Source organism: Nipponia nippon, unplaced genomic scaffold, assembly GCF_047370975.1.
Source record: "Nipponia nippon isolate SJK-2023a ecotype South Korea unplaced genomic scaffold, ASM4737097v1 scaffold_6, whole genome shotgun sequence".
NCBI lineage: Eukaryota > Metazoa > Chordata > Aves > Pelecaniformes > Threskiornithidae > Nipponia > Nipponia nippon.
The window spans coordinates 10,556,625-10,573,860 of NW_028262380.1; the positions used below are offsets into that span (position 1 = coordinate 10,556,625).

Consider the following 17,236-nt stretch of genomic DNA (forward strand, 5'->3'; position numbering starts at 1 on the left):
CCGAGGACTTCTGGAAGCTTCCCCAGCCTCGGTCCGCGTCCCTGGGAGCACAGGGGATCCTCGCGGCGGCTGCGGGGAAGGTGCCGTTCCCGCCGCTGTGAGGGAAGCGGCGGGAAGGCGCCTCGTCCCTCCCCGTCCCGCGTGTTGGCGCCTGCGGTTCGGCGCCGCTCTGGCGGCCTGCAGGTGGGAGCTGGGACGGGGCCGCCTTGGCAGCGGGAGTCCGCCGGTGTCGGAGGGAGAGGCCCTCCGGGGCGGGAGCGGGGAAGGCGTAGGTGCTTTCCTCCAGGAAGGAAAGGATGGAAGAGCCGTAGTGTTTCCCTGCGTATGCTGAGCTGTGGCTTTGGCGTTGAGTTGTGAGCGTCAGGAGTAATTTCCTAGCACGTTTCCAGTGATAATATATGTTAAAGGATGAGGCAAGACTTCTTACGAGACGAAATATAGAGTACAAATGCATTTTTGACATCATTTTCTTTAGTGTTATCGTCTCCTTCAAGCCCCCTCAATCTTGGAAGCCGCCTCATATTTACTTGGTCACACTGTCACTTCTGTCTAGGTTCGAAGTTCCCGTTCATCTACAGTTGTAGGCTCTGTGCAAACTATGCGTTGTACTTCTTGTATCAGTAGAGAGCAAGGACACCTGGCGTGTATTTAATTTGTCAGCTTTTATCCCACAAGTGCCCAGTGCGAGTTGGTAGCAACTTGAGGATACTGATACCCAGGATGAGCTGAGAAGGTGGATAAATGTTTCCCCACCTACCATTCTGTCTGCGAAGACCTCTTTTCTGTGGGTCTTGGTGATGCTAGCAAAGAACAGGTCAGTAGTGGCACTGAACCGGCCTTGTACCTTGTCTAACTCATCATTACAGATGAAGTAACGCTGCTAGGCAGGTATCAGACAGCCTTTTCTGCTGGTGTACGCGCTCTGGCTGGCCTGTGCGCAGGCAGGACTTCAGTTTCCTGTGTTAAATTGTTTGTTTCCGAAACAAATTCAGATCTGAATAATTGTACACCTCTTCTGTTTATTTTTAGTTGTATTGGTACAGGAAATGTGGAGCTGGAGCCTCTGCCGTTTATTTCATTCACGTACCTCTTTCATGCTACAGAGAAAAGTAGAATTCACTTGCTGCTTTTCTTTTAGGCATAACACATGTTTCTCTCCCTTCCTGTTACTCTATTTTGGAGCTAACTTGCTGTTGCAAGAGAGCTGATTAATAGATATACCCCTTGCCAATATTCCATTACTGAGGAGTCAGTACTGGGTCAGCTTAGCGGTGGGCTAAATTCTGTTTCCTGTTTGTACTTTTTTTTTTTGTTTTAAAATCTCCCAGCTCTCCATAAACTTCTCCACAAAGCATGACCAACTTCATGCTAAAAGTCCAGAAAATAAAAGAGCTTTTTTTGAAGTTCTAAAGGAGGGAGATACGGAGATGCCAGTTCTGGAAAAGGTTTAAAGTTTTCAAACCAGTAAGAATGAATACACCAAGATAAATTCCTGCAGGCACCTCGGGCAGGGCTGTCTGAGTGAGAATTCCTGTGTTTGAAGCCAATCTGATCAGTTGACCGTGAATCTGTAAGCTCCTGCAGGCAGATGAACCCCCTGTACTTCTAAGACTAGACTTCCAGTCTAATTTTGTTGTTAGAAAACTTAGTCTAAAAAAAAACCAACCCCAAAAAAGCCCAAACCAGGGAGCGTGGAAAGTCTCCTCGTTCAATTTCTTGCTTAAGCGGACATGGAACAGTCTCCTTTGATAGGAAACCAAACGTGGCAGCCACTTTGGTAACAAATACTAGGTAGAAATGGAAATGCAGTAAGAACTGTTAATGTACTCTTCACAACCCTGAAATGCAAACATGGATGGCCAAAAGGTGCATGTATATTTGTCATTTTACCTGTAGAAAAAGTGCTTTTGACACTCAAACCCTGGTGGTTACATTGTTTGCTCTTCGCCCCGTAGCCCTTAGATTTAGTACATTTATTGCTATGCATTACGATATGGTAAGGTTGCAGTAATAGAGGGGTATGAGTTTTAACTTCACAACGTTGACTTAGCGTTGGTATATCTTCCAGTCTGGTTGGCGTGAGATGTTAGACAATGGGTAATTTACGCTTTTGTCAGATTATCCAGCAGTTTCATAAGTTGTTTGGAATTTGCAGCCCTGCAAGTATTGTGTCAATTAATTGTTGCTGGCTTAAGCCCTGATCTTAAAAGTACTTGCAGATGTAAGTAACCCTATTATTTGTAAAACTGTTAGTTTGTATTACTGTAGGATCAGGATCTTGGCTTACTACTTCTATCGGACCTTGCAGGAAAGTTCATACAAGCTCAGACTCAGAGGAATTGATGGATAGCTCTGTAAACAATGGTGAGGACTCATGACAGTTACCAGGGGACTTCCAGAGTAAATTGGTTTTGTTTAGATTTGAAAGTGTTGGTTGATACAATGATTCTTCCACAATGCATTTTGTCTTCTGATGGGGATTTCTGAGGGAGGAGAGAAAATAACCTCTGGTAGATGGCTACTCCTCTCTTGCATAGCTAAGCATTCTTCTGGCCTTTTGTTAAGGTAAACTTATTCCATGGAGGCGTTTCCTGGTGATATTGCTTCACATTTGCTTTTCAACCTGTGCTGTAGTAGAACAGTGTCTGGAAAGGAGCTGGGAGGCTGGAAATCAGAGGGACTTGAGGCAGCCTCAAAGGTAATCTGAGAGACACAATAAATTTCTGTAAATACTGAATGGAATGTGCGTTTTTTATACTATTATCAAACGTACATATGTCACTGTCTATTCCTGTAATATTTATGGACCATTGCTAACTCTCTTGTTAATCAACACCTCGTCTACTCATCTTATTCTAGAATATCTAAACAAGTTATGCCTTTTGCAATGTGTTGAGGAAAGAATTGAAGGCACTGAAGTTTTGATCAGTATGACTACACTGGGTATCATTGTAAACTTTAAGGAATTATTTATCATGCTATATATTACAAGCATATGTATCATCAGATTGCTTGCTTGAGATAGGTGTGAATAGACTAGAGCATATAACAGAATTCTCAGTACGCCATGCTTTTTAAGGGCAGTATACTGTCTCCACATTATTTCTCCAAGACCTGTTTGAAGGTTTTTTCAATCTTGCCTCTTCTCCATAACCTCCTATGTTGAATTTCTTATTTCTTTGTTAAAAAGAAAGAGGGTTGAAGAGTCCACATTTCATGTAACACATGCAGAAATCTGAAAACTATTTTTCCTGATGTAAGGGGTGAATTTTAAACAGGGCAATAGGGGAGAATGCAGAGAAATGGCTTCCTATGGAAACAAACCTAAATGTTATTCTCCCCCTATCCCAGCATAACTGAAATAATCTATTTATATTACTTGCATGCCAGCTTATTTCCAGTAATGACCAAGTTCTTATCTCTTCCAAGGTGGTGTTATTGCAGTGGGTACGCATATCTGAATATCTTTGGCAGAAAGATATTTAAAGGTGATGTACAGTGCAGAGAAGGAATTACAATCATTTAGAAATCCGACCTTGGCAATACTTATGTCTTCAGCTCCTGCAAACTTCATTTCTAGGAGCAGAGAAGAGAACAGCTTGCATGTCTGTTTTAAGGATTCCTGTTGTATCTTCCTGCTGCAGTCACAGGCTGGTTTAACCAGACTAATTCAGAGACACCTAATCTGTAGCTAGGGCTCTCTCTAAAATAATTCTGGTGAATCTTAGCTTCGTGGAAAGTGGATGTTCCGGATCGGTCTCCTAAAACAGTTGTAAAGAGCTGAGCTAGATAGCTGGTGTGAAATTAGCAAATCTTTGGCTAAGTTCAGGAATTGCTGCTTTCTGAATTTTGTTGCTGGATTAATCTTCATACCTGTGATTGCCCAGAGGTAGGGAAGGCAGACTCTTACTTCCTTACAGCCTTATCTTTACGGAAAGGCCACAGGTAAAACTCCAAGAAGGGTAGGGAACTCCTGTTTTCATCCTCTTTATGTTTGAAAATTCTCACTGTTCAACTGGTTATGGTTAAAGCTTTCTGGATTTTTATTTTATTTATGCTAAGTTATAACATTGACTGGCAAACTGTACATCATTGATCATGTATGATTTAGGTTCACTTCCCTCCTAATGGAACAGCAGGTACATTTGAATCGTTAGGTCTGTTCTGTCTTCTGGGGAATGCACATGCCTTCAATTCTCTCCCCGCCGCCCCGCTCTTCTGGTGTTAATTTGTCAAAGAAGGAACTTCCCAATTCAAGCTAGCTTTGTATCCTTACATTTTTAAAAGGTAAACGCTTTTTCCATAGTTAAATGCAACCACTCTACTGTAACTTGTAAAAACATGAGCTTTGTTTTTGTCATTGTAGACCATCTCCTTGGATATGTTAGGGCAGGAGAACAGGAGTTTGGGATTCTGTTCTTTATAGTATGACTGACAATTTATGTGGGTGGTGATGTTCTATACTGTAGTGTGTGAGCACTTAGGAATGACTGTGGTAATTCCTGATAATTCCAAATGGATTTAGGTGCCTACGGAGACTTTTACAGCATGGAAATGTCTTTCGCTCTCTCACGGAACATTTAGAAAACTTAATACCTGCACATAGATTTGAGATCACTTTACAAAATCTTTAGAGTGATCCATGTAAACAGATTATGACTGTTGTTGCTTGATGTAGTAGACATTGCAGCTAAACTTTGTTTATGTGTACAGCATCATCTCCTCTTGGCACATGCATGCACAAAGGACTTGCGTGTATCACTGTAAAATACTTCATTGATATTCTTGATTGTTTCAGTGCAGGAAATATATTACAACCCCCAAATAGGAAAGTTACCGAACATATTTAACCAAGGCTTTTATTTCATTATCCCTTCAGCTTTGCCATAAATGAGAGTACTAGGAGAAACTCGGATTTATGCCTTTAATCATGAACTCGCCTGTCAGGGCTCTTCAGAGGAAATCTTTCATTCCAGATGGTTTCCTCAAAATACGAAAATGGAATTTCTATTGGAACTCATATGGGAGCAACAACTGGGTGAAGTATCAGCCTTAGTAATTTTTTTAAAAATCTGGTGGCCATACTGAGTAATATTTAACTTTTTTGTGAGCACCAAAACCTTGAAATTTTAGAATTCTTTTTGGCAGGAACGCTACACAAATATGCAAAGGTCATGAATGAGGTCCCTAAAGAGAGGGAGTTGTATATATTTTAAGCAAGCACTTATTATTATCTTTCCTTCAGGGTGCATGTACTGTATTTTTTAAGCCTTTCCTCTAACTGGAAGGATAACATGCTGTTTTAAAAACCCAGAAACTAAAATCCTTCAGCATAGTAGCTGGAGCCTTAAAAGACACAAGACTCAAATTTAGTAGTCGGCTACATTCAGTACTACTTAGATATGATAAACAAGGATGCCTTTCCAAGGCTCTGGGAACTTTTGCAGAGTTGATAGTTCATCAGATTATTTCAGTTCTCAGAGTTCGAATTAAGTTATGAGTTTTTGTGTAGATAGAGCATCATTTTTGTCCAGTAAAGCAGATAACTGTTTTACAGACTGGAGCAGCTGCCTTTTGTCGTGTGGAGACTTACTATGTCAGGGTGTAGTCATCCTTTCTTTAGTGTGATTTGTTTGTTCACCTTGTCTATCCCCCTTCCCCCTATCCAATAACCGTGTTGCTGTCTTTTTATTGTTTTCAGCATACCTATGAGAGTGGTAACAGTCTGTGGCTTGAGTCTTCAGGCAGAGATGGAGTTTTTGGTTTTTTCCTTTCCTTGTCAAAACTGGTGGCATGACAGAAAGACTGGAGGTGGATCAACTATTTATCTTACCGATTATTTTTAACTGTGCTGTGCAGCAACACTGCAATATGCTGTTTGCATATATGGAGCAGTACTGCAATGATGCTAGAATTCAAGCACTGTATCGGTTTCTGTATATTTTCAGTGAGTTTAAAAAAAGAAACCCCACACTGACTAGTGCTTCTAGACAGTAGCTGCTCACACCTAGAGCAGAGTACGAGTAGCAATATATAGACCAGAAAAAGGACCCAGTTCTTAGTATTGGCTATTAGTATTTTATGTTACAGTTCATCTCCTGTCTTACAGCTAATTTGTAAATTTCCAGCACCCTGCCTTAACACCGATTGCCAAGTTCCAGTTAAGTGATTAGTCCCAACTTGCTGTAGAAAAACAACCTGCATTTTGGAGTTTGAATTATTTTCCTCATTCTTGCTTCTGGCAGTACTTGGAAAGAAAAGGCTAGGAGAGTCCAATGGCACCAGTGTGCATGCCTGGAACTGTTGCTACCTCAGAGATCTTTGTTTGCCTAAGTGTTGACTAGAGGGAAAGATGATGGGAAGTGTGCTGCAAGACTCATCATGAAAGGTGATTTACACATACTAGAGACATGACTAAAAGCAAAAGATTTCTCAGGAGTTTGAAGCGTGTCCAAATAATCAAGAGGAGACAGAATAGTAGAAGGAAGTAGGAAGATCTAGGAATCCTAGGTTTAGTACTTGTATGGTCAAAAAAATAAATGAAACGCACTGGGTGATGGAAATGTAGTCTGCATGTATGGGGTTTCTCTCTGATAGGACAAGAATGTGAATTTAGATGGGGCTTTAGTGACCTGAACTCCATTGTTACTGAGTGTAAATGCACTTTTCATTGTTCAGGTTAGCCAATCTGGAACTGTCAGCTGAACTGTGTCTTTTGGTGTTATTCTGCTTTAACAGGTGGAAATAAGGTCAGGTCTAGTTTGGCTGGCAGCCTTCCTATTTAGATGAATCATGAACGTGTGCTGTGCAATTTAATAATTAATCCTTAAACAAAAGCAAGACTTAATTCTAAATGTTCTTAAATTGAAATGACTTTAAATAATTCCAGCTTCATCTTGTATTAGCATTGAGTTTTTCATTTAAAGATAAGGAAAATAAAAAACAAGAACCCTTGGAGGAGGTGAATCTTACTTAATGTGTCAGTTTCCACTTTTATGTTCAGTTCTTCTCCAGATAAGTAAGGCTCCTACTCTCCAGGAGAGTTTTACTCTGCTGAAATCAGTCACTGAGATGTCTTTATCTCTATTTATGCAGCACTTCAAGGCAGCATCTGAGACCCTGAAACAGATTCTAGTAACTGTAAAAGCGTGTGTTACTCGTTTTCATTTTTCATGTAATAACTGCTTAGTAACAAAAAAGGAAGAAGAGAGGCGGAAGTAGATAATGTGAATACCTTGGTCTTGTCTGGTGAAATATAGCTTGTAAGACAAAAAATAAAAAAGCGGTTTGGTAGGAAGCTTTGTTTCCCCATTCTATTTTTAACTCGAGCTACTGTAGTGATAGACATTAATCATCATTCTGGAAACAGTCATTTTTATAAATATTTGCATATTTTCCTATTAAATGGTAGTCTGTTGAGGTGGGGAAAAAACTCATTTTGAGTTTAAAAGTCTCATGAACTATGATTTTTGGGGTTATACCCTGTCGAACCTATAGAAGTAGAAACTAGATTTGATCTGCAGTTTCCTTTCAATGTCTGCATGTAAATATTCCAAGTTAAAATCTCTTTGAAATGGTCCTTCATCTCATGTTTTATTAGCTCTCTTACATTATTTTACAAGACTTACTGTAGTTCTTAACATTCTGACACGAGTGAGGGACAATCTCTCTATTGGTGTATCTGTGAAGCTTGTTAAAACTCTTCTATAAAGTAAAAAATTTTTGTTTAAATCCCACATCTTTGTGAATTGCACCTCGAATTCTACCTAGTTCCCCTTAATTTCAGTAGAAGTTGCTTGCATGCGTCTAAGTGCTGAGGTTACCATTCAAACCAGAATGTAGTTAATCTTAAGAGGTAGTTCCTACAACTGGGCAGCAGAGGCTTAAATTATTAGTCTCTAATCTTGTGACAACACTACTAAAAAGTAAATCATTACCTTGATGTTGCTTAACAGTAATTCTATTAAGGACATAGACCTGTCAGAGAGGGTCCAGAGAAGGGCCGCAAAAATGATCAGAGGGATGGAGCACCTCTGCTATGAGGAAAGGCGAGAGAGTTGGGGTTGTTCAGCCTGGAGAAGAGAAGGCTGCGGGGTGACCTTATTGCGGCCTTTCAGTACTTAAAGGGGGCTTATAAGTAGGACAGGGACAGACTTTTAGCAGGGCCAGTAGTGACAGGACAAGGGGTAACGGTTTTAAACTAAAGGAGGGTAGATTCAGACTGGATATAAGGAAGACATTTTTTACAATGAGGGTGGTGAAACACTGGCACAGGTTGCCCAGAGAGGCGGTAGATGCCCCATCCTTGGAAACATTCAAGGCCAGGCTGGATGGGGCTCTGAGCAACCTGATCTAGTTGTAGGTGTCCCTGCCAATTGTAGGGGGGTTGGACTAGATGACCTTTAAAGGTCCCTTCCATCCCAAAGCATTCTATGATTCTATTACAACATGTCACATAATTGTTTGTTTCTCCTAGACCAAGCCAGAACTCTGAAGAGACCAAGTTCAATGTCTTACAGTTGCAAGACAGTTATTTCCTCAGGTGAGAGCATCTCTTATCTCGGAGCACTGTGGTATGATCTTATTGCGGAGATGGCATAGGTTGTTACTGAACGTTGTTCTTTAATTATGTGCGCTCTTAAACCTTTTACACAAATCTAGCAATCACACTGTTTTGACCAAGGCTACGTACTCAAGTCAGCTTCTCATATTTCCTTATACTAAGAAAACTGTACGCTTTAGATACATAGGCTTGTGTAACGGCTAGTCATCTTCCTTTTTGTTCTTTTCTGTACTTTCTTGTATTCCTGGAAGGGTTAGTATTTTTTCTACTTTATGTTCTGATAATGATGTACAGAAAAATTCAGCACAAAGAAGCCTAGACTGTGAGCCTACAGGTCCTCTTGACAGATGAAAGGCTTATAATTAGCTAATTCAAAACTGATCTGATCTGTAAACTAATCAAAATGCTGCACTTTGAGCTATGTTTGGGAAAAAAAGTGTCCTGACTTGCACAGCTGCTGAGCATCTGCAGCTGTTAATTGCCTTTAATCAGTCAGCCTTAAACATTCAAGCTTTCCACTGTAATTTTTCGGTCAGTCAGTCAGACTCCGCTATCATGCCAGGTAGGTATGTTTCCAAAGCACTGCGCAGTTTTAAGTGAGTGGAGTGGTACTTGCGTATACGGACTTTTGTACACAGTATGTGGAGAAATGCGCTTGGTGTTGTCAAAGTGGGCATACCACCTGTGGGAGCATGGGACAGTCGATCCTGTGCAGTCTCCATTGTTTGATGTCTAGGAGAGAGTACTTACCTTTGATTTCTAACTGGAGACTTGCATTAGGACTGTAAATAAGTGAATATACTCAGCAGAACAGTAGCCGGAAAGGGTGTTCTGAGAAGACAAAATGCCCATTGCAGCAGGGACAAATGAGCCTTGCTATAAGACTAGTAGTTCTCATCTCCCTAAAGAGCTGGAGGTAGAAAACTACCTTCAAGAATACTAACGGGATTATATAGAACGGAATTGTGATCTGGATTTAGGAGAACTCAAATAATAATATGATGCATAGTCTGGCCCAAATTTATTCCAGTCCCACCATCAATAAGCTTGTGTGGCTACTCTTACTCAAGAGTAAATTAAGCATGGCAGACTGCTGGATTTATACTAGCTAAATACTTCATGTGTGACTGTGCAGTGGGGGAGGGAGGGAAATTTGGAAAGGAATGAGGAATATTTTAAATGTACTTTTCATCTCTTAACTAGGAGAATAGAGTTAGCTAGCCTAACTGTTCTCTAGCCATTTAGAGGAAATTACTGTGTTTGTGGGAAGCTGTTATGGGAAGAACTCACAGTGAAATTCTTTTTTCCCTCTGAACTCAAAGCCTCAGTGAGTCATTCCCCCCTTCCCCCCCCCCCCCCCCCAAAGAAAGGCCCTTATTTCTGTCCCTGGGCAAATATCACAGCTCTTGTGAAGATGATTGTAGTTCAGAAAGCCACTGATCTGAGTGTCTGAAGAGGCAAACTGAAGCATTATCAGAGGAATGTGTGAATTTGCTGAATCTCACATCTTTTGCTTTGAGGTGCTGATAACCTTTCCAATAGTGATGGAAACAATGCTGATAAGATGGAATACCATGTTTCCAAATGTACACAGTACTAAATGATATCAAAGTGATTAAGCGCAGAAGCTCTCTGTCATATTGGCACTATGCCTGTTGTGCCTCTGCTGCCAGACTGTTTCTCCACGGCTGCACGGCATTCGTACTCCTGCCGTGGAGAGCAGTTGTGTTTCTCCTCCTCCCTGCTGGCTGGCAGCTCTTCTGCTTAGCAGAGCTGGCTGATGCTGTGGCTCGTTGGTCCTGGAGGAATGAGAGGACTGCCGGGGGTAGAAGGTGATCTTAGTGGAAGAGAAGGTGCTTGCTGATGCCACCTGTCTGCTTGCACTGTGGGATTCAGCTCCCCAGCAAAATTGGGTTGGCAGGTGGCAAGGGATTAGTGACAAATCTGTTAATTAGTAAAGATGTACTAACCTTTGATCTAATGGGCTGCAACAATATCATGCTACTTAATAATTAGTTGGTAGTAGGAAGCTCACTGCTGGGCTGTTGAACTGGGAGCTAGGTCTCTTCTTCCAGAGTTGGAGATCTTATTCCAAAGAATGTGGCACTTGGTTGACAGGCTTTGTTTATTGAGGCAGAGCCAAGCAGAAGGGATTCGCAGCACTGTCCTTGCTATGAAATGTGGCAAATTGAAGTCTTTTTGCTTGAAACTCTTCATTTGGCAACTTTATACAATTCCTTTCCGTCCTGGAGTGTTTTTTTCCATTTTAGATTAATTAGATGAGTGGATCTATGCCTATGCCATTTCTACCATTCTGATCAAGATGCTAAGTCATTTGACTGCCACGTGTTACTCATTCCCTGTCATTTTTGTAGCCCTAAGGAGATGATGAAAAGTGCATGGTCTAGTGGCCTGGTAGGATTTTGCTCTAAATGTGCTTGCTGATCTGTGTTAATTGAGAAGGTATGTGGAAGAAACGCACCTCACACATGAATCGGGAATTGTGAAGTGTCATTCTTGCCTTCCTATGCAAACAAAAGTTGTGAGAAAGCTCTGTCTCCCACACAGTCTTTACCAGTTGCAGTAGTGGTGTTGGCCAGTCTTCCTTTCCTTTTTTTAGTTTCTTATCATTGCATTTCTAGGTTTTTGAGCAGCTCACAGGTAAAGACCAAATATTAACTTGGCCTGTTAGCCTGTTACTCGGGCATGAGTCCACATAAAAAGTGAATACAAACCTGATGTGTTCCTAACACCCGGTGCTAAGAAGAAGATAAACTATATCGCTATTCACTATTTAACCCTTGTGTCCTAAGGTCTGATGGTTTTATGTTGCATAGAAAAAGATGAGGGAGCTTGTAGTAGAATGAAAAGGATTGAGGATGCCAAAATATCAAAAGGGATGGTGAGGCTTGGAGAATAGATTCCTTGTGATATCTAACTGAACAGTTGTGTCTCCAACGAAGTGGAATGAAAAATGATAAAGAAAAACTATATAGCATTCCAAATCAGCAAAAAATTCGAGCTTTAAGATTTCAAGGTATACAGTACATCGCAAGAACTCTTTCAAGATCAATTGTGTATACTTTAATCTTAATGCTTTCTAATATTCTCTCTATCCTTTCTGACTTAAGGCTTATTTTTTCACATTCAGTTAAACTATAACTATTGCAGTCCTTGGACTCGTTATTTTTGACTGTGCTGTGCCAGCTGCTGGTTCTCTGGCAGACTGCAGAGGAGACGAAGTGGCACTGGAGCAATGGAAGTGAAGCACAATGATTTTGTTGTTACTTTCCTGTTGCCCATTCCAAGAAAAAAACAAGAAAAGTTTTTACTAACTGTTATTACAATTATAAATGTCTTATCTGGACTTAAAAGGCAGACAAGTCTTATTATGTCTTGTGAACAATTTGACTTACTCTTTTTTAAAATAGGTCAACTGAAGATTATTGAATCTGTAAGTTAATGCTTTTGCTACTTTTCTTTTTTCTTGTGGAGAGAATCCACACGAGATCTTTGGAAGAGGAGCAACTACTTCTCTGATATCTTAATGCTTGTTCTTGCTTAGATGCAAATAAAAATGGATGTACTTATTTGTACAGTTAGAAAAATTTGGCACCATGTTATAGCTGGCGTAATCTAACCACCATCTGTTGTGGTTCTTCCAAGAAAAACAAAATAACCATAAATGAAAGACTAGCATTGTTAATCAAAACTGTAGTATTATGCTACTTTTTGTTAAAGGTGGTTCTCTCCAAAGAATAGATTTTATTCATACATACCCACATGTTATGCTACATATGGCAACGAAGCTGGTGAAGGGTCTGGAGCACAAGTCTTATGAGGAGCGGCTGAGGGAGCTGGGGTTGTTTAGCCTGGAGAAGAGGAGGCTGAGGGGAGACCTTATCGCTCTCTACAACTGCCTGAAAGGAGGCTGTAGCGAGGTGGGGGTCGGTCTCTTCTCCTTAGTAACAAGCAATAGGACTAGAAGAAATGGCCTCAAGCTGTGCCAGGGGAGGTTTAGGTTGGATATTAGGAAAAATTTCTTCACTGAAAGGGCAGTCAGGCACTGGCACAGGCTGCCCTTGGAAGTGGTTGAGTCTCCATCCCTGGAGGTATTTAAAGGCTGGGTTGACGTGGTGTTGGTGGACTTGGCAGTGCTAGGTTAATGGTTGGACTCGATGATCTTAAGGGTCTTTTCCAACCTAAACGATTCTATGATTCTATATATAATGTGTATATGTATACAAACATGCACAGATATAGATGGAATATAACCTGAATAACAGGAGGTGGAAGGAGTCTGCAGTTTTACCTAAAACAAGCTATTTTCCAGGATATGCCTTTGATAACCATAATGATGCTTTGTTTCTCTGGTATGAGAAGACCTCTGTTGAATAATCAAACTGCTTCTTGTAATTTTCTTTTTTTTTAAACTGATTCTTTGGAGCAAAAATCCTGGTTTAATCTATCAGTGGTGTATCTCCATTTGTTTATCATATAAACTGTCTGTGCTTTTGTGATTGTATCAAAATCTTTGCTAACCTGTGATGATGCTAAATCTAGAAATATTTTATAAAGTTCTGTAGACAAACTTTTTTCAAGTACATAATGAGGTAATTTTAGTTTGAAGTGTTGGGACTGTGGTTTTGATGTGCTGGAGATGTACATGACAGAAATTGAAATGAACTCCATTATAACCTGGGAAATGTCTTTCGTTAAATTAGCGGCTTATTAGTTAACATTTAAATGACTAGAATACATGAAAGATTGTCTGGTATTTTCTGGAGGAAGGGGAGGGTTTTTGGACAGAGTCTAATGCACTTCTAACACTTTCTAGCACACCTCTAAAGCTGAGAGTTCTTTTTATGGCTGTAGATATAACCAAGTGTTTGTAATGCATGTCTATGCTTTGAGATAGTAAGTGCAGTTTTTTAGAGGATGTTAAGTGTATCAGTCTGTATGGTTTCAAACGCTATGTAAAATGTCACAAATACCATTAAATGTTTAAAAAGTGTGCAGAAACAGCGCTTTCTTCCTCAAAGTTCAGCTTCTGTAGACCTTTTATTTTGTGGTGCCAGTAACACACACAGCTGAATCAATGCATCTGTGATATGTATGATCTGTCATTTGGCTGGGGTCTGGGCGAACTGTTGTATTTACCATACAAAGATGTCAGGTTTGATTACTTAGGCTGAAACAGGACTAATCCCATTGACCCAAATTCCTGAATTTCCTTTGTGCAAGTGAAATCCAGCTTCGGCTCTTCATTGTGTACAGCAAGTGACTCGTATTTAGAATGCCTTAAGAATATCTAGGATGTGTATAGCAGGAAGATAATCTGTAAATATTGTAAAAGCATCTGCTGGAAATGTGTTATGCTCCATATGTAAGAGTAAGCTTGAATTTATTGGAGTACCAAAACTTGGAAATGAAAGAATGCTATACGGACTTCTTGGAGATAATGGCTGTTAAGTCTAGGCAGTGCACAAAACGTGAGCTTTTGGAGGTCATAGAGAAGAGTGTCTTTATATCATAACTGGTTCGTGTCTGTAAGGAATCTGGCTGCACTGTTTTGAAAGAGCTTTTTTAAAAAAAAAAAAAAAAAAACACACCAAAAAACCCAAAAACCTTTTAAGAAAGAGTGATGCACAAAGGCAATGTTTTCCTCGTAGCTCATCTTGCTAAGAAGATTAGTAGGGTTGCTGGAGTTTATAACATACCATTTCTTTAAGAACTGTATAGATATGAATTTTACATATATATATAATTTATTTATTTATAGTGTGTGTAATAAACAAAAGTAAGTTTTGGAGGTGAAAAGTCAATGAGGCCAGGGTAGCCAAATGTTCTTTGGACCAGCTTTGATATCACCATAAGAATGGAAAGAATAGACAATGCTATTAGATGTTTAAGAAAGGATTTGGAAAGAAGCAAGTTCTCTAAGATAGGCTAGGTTAATGTGATGCCAAGAAGCATCTTCAAATTAAAATGGGGGGGGGGGGGGGGAGGGAGAGAGGGAGATAGTCTAACTGGACTCTAGAATGTATCTAAAAAATTCCAGACTTCTGCTAGATTCAAACGTTGGCTGGAATAAGACCTTATGTCTTAATTTAAAAAGGAAGAGTTGGTGGGAAGGAAATGGAAGTACCTTGTAAAGTGAACATTCCAGTTTACAGACTCTTTTTGAGCACTTGATGGGATGACAGGAATGTGATAGGGCTGTGTGGAGTCAGGTCTGAGGAGTGCTTACAGAAGAGTGTAAGAACTGAGTAAAGGTATAGAATATTCTTCCAGCCCAAGAATTTGCAGCTCAGGGGCTTGCTGGTGTCATTTGAAGTGCCAGAGACTGAGATCTTGGAGTCTGAGATAGATTTCTGTATTTCCAGCTTCCCAATGACTGTGCACTAAACTAGATGCATTACAGCAGTTTTCTTTTGGTTTTTTGGTTGTGTGTTTGTTTTGTTTGGTTTTTTTTTCTCTGAAATATTAATGGTCACCACTCTAGGAAGGGTTTTGATTTACGTGTGTAGTACCACTAAATCCATTCCCATTATCTTTAGTTTTCTTAAGTCTTTTTACCAGTGTGAATAAGTTAACCCTCGTAAAGACTTGTAAGAGTGTACGTCTTGACTTTCAAGACAGGTCAGAAAAGGAGATGATTTGAAGAGAAGAGTTGAGTGATGTCAAAATCGGATGGAAAGCAAGGATCTAGAATTTGTATCTTAGCTCCTTGGCTTTGGCCTACCTTACTGTCAGGTGTTTGTTACTCTTGTAGTATGTTGTGGGTTTTTGTACCTCTTGTGATAACTTTCTGCAAACTTTGTTGGCCCTATATCAGTAGTATATTTGATTAGGCAAACTGTGATCTGTGTTGTAAAATAAGAACGTTGTTGTTCATGTCTTATGGAGTATTGCCTATGAATGTCTTCTGTACTTGAAAATAGACCTGCGTGAACTCGCTTTTGAATGCAACTCTGCGGCTTTGGAGGCATAGATCAATCTTGGGCTAATCCTTGCTGTTGGAGTTAATGTAAACAAGATTTAAGAAGGAATAATTTTTTTTTCCTTTTGGTCATACTTCTGAAGCAAGCAGTGGTTTCCATAAAATAAAAGATAATATAAAATTACATTGTCTAAATTGTCTTGAAGAAGCGCATTGCATGTGATTATACATTTTTAGGGTTAAGTCATATGAAATGACTGTTGCCTCCCATGTCCTCCAAATTAAAATTGTCTGTTTACTGCACTCTTTCTGGCGCAGCCTTGCAGTGCACATTTGTTTTAATTTTAAAATCTTGACCTAAAATCCCAACTACACGTGATCTGGTGGTTACAATTAAATTCAGCCTTTGTAGAAAGTAAGCATGAGCTTGCAGAGATTCTTCTTTCCAGTGCATGTTAAAAAAAAAAAAAAAAAAAGAGAGTAATATTTACCTAAGTGATGAAATATAGGGTACTCTTAAATCCTGGTTATTGTTATTCATGCTCCTACCTGTTTCAATCCTTTGAGTTAGTGTTTTGGGTGGCTGGAGGTGGGAGTGGCAAAATATTTATGCCTTACAACATCCTTCGGAGAAGTTCATATTGTGATTTAAAAGGGAACAGTCATTGGAATCAGAATAAAGAAACCTCGTTTCTGGTACTCCTGCTTGCTTGCGTGAGGTTTTGAGCACAAGGAGCTTCAAAGCTGTTGGAGGTGGGGACTGCGCATTAGCAATACAGCCCATTTGGGCCTTCTAATTCTATAAATTACACTTGCATGGTTATTAGCTTATTTTGAGATTCTGGCTCCTAGTCAGAGTTTCCGAGTATGAGAAGAGCAAACTCTGAGATGCTTCACTGCATGGCTACTTAAAAACCAGCACCATCTACTGTGTTGTACAGCAGTAAAGTATAGAGCGAGTCTTTGTGGTTACACCTTGTCTTTAAATTGTATCACATAGTCTCTTTACAAGCAAAATAAAAATAGGAAATGTTTGTCTCGTTTTGTTTTCCCAGGGTCTGACAGAAGTTGAGCTGCTGCTTTGGTGCTGGCTGCAGCCATTTGCCTGCAGAGGTATATCTTCTGAAATATAAGGTTACTGCAGTGCACCAAAAGAGGGACACGCAAGCTTGGAGGGCTTACAGATGACATTACCAAATGCTTGCTCTAAACCAGGGCTTGCTGAATTTCTTTAGTATTCAATTAGTAGCTTGTTATTGGAGCCAGCAATAGTGTTTATAAATTTACTCATTGCAATTTTTTGCTGATAGACATTCAAAAGGACTGTCTCTATAAGCTGTATGTGTGTTTGTTGTTTTTAATACCTTGCTGCAGGAATGTTTTAAAATTGCTTATATTCAGTAATTTTTCTGTTGACTTGCATATACACTCGTATGAAATATTCTCTTTAACTGGCAATAGTAGTCTTGGACCTAAGTTTTGTTAGTCTTGTACAAGCACAGTATACAATGAACCCTAAGTGGCCTTTTAGGAACCTTATCTATGCATACCCACCCTCCTCTTCTCCTAGAATGGAAAATCCCTTCTCATCCCAATTGTTCCTCCTGCTCTGTTACTTCTTGTTGCTGTTGTTCATCCTGCAGATCTTGCTGCCAATGCTCCTGCTCTTTCTGCCAGCTGCCCGTTTCTTTTGTGTTCATATTCAGAAGAATTAAAATAACTGCATGTAC

The 17,236-nt window shown here is 39.9% G+C and overlaps 1 protein-coding gene across 11 annotated transcripts in view; it reads left to right on the forward strand.

The window, feature by feature from the left end:
* Nucleotides 1-17,236, forward strand: part of SH3BP2 (SH3 domain binding protein 2) — a 97,602-nt gene that overhangs the window by 54,233 nt on the left and 26,133 nt on the right. For 3 of the 11 annotated variants that reach the window (XM_087737847.1, XM_087737854.1, XM_087737851.1), the window contains 2 exons: nucleotides 8,477-8,542; nucleotides 16,562-16,619. The exons of 5 other annotated variants lie outside the window; for them this stretch is intronic. The gene's annotated coding sequence lies outside the window, so the exon portion shown is untranslated. The remainder of the gene's footprint in view (nucleotides 1-8,476; nucleotides 8,543-16,561; nucleotides 16,620-17,236) is intronic. 3 more of the 11 variants (XM_087737849.1, XM_087737848.1, XM_087737855.1) reach the window with 2 other exon arrangements.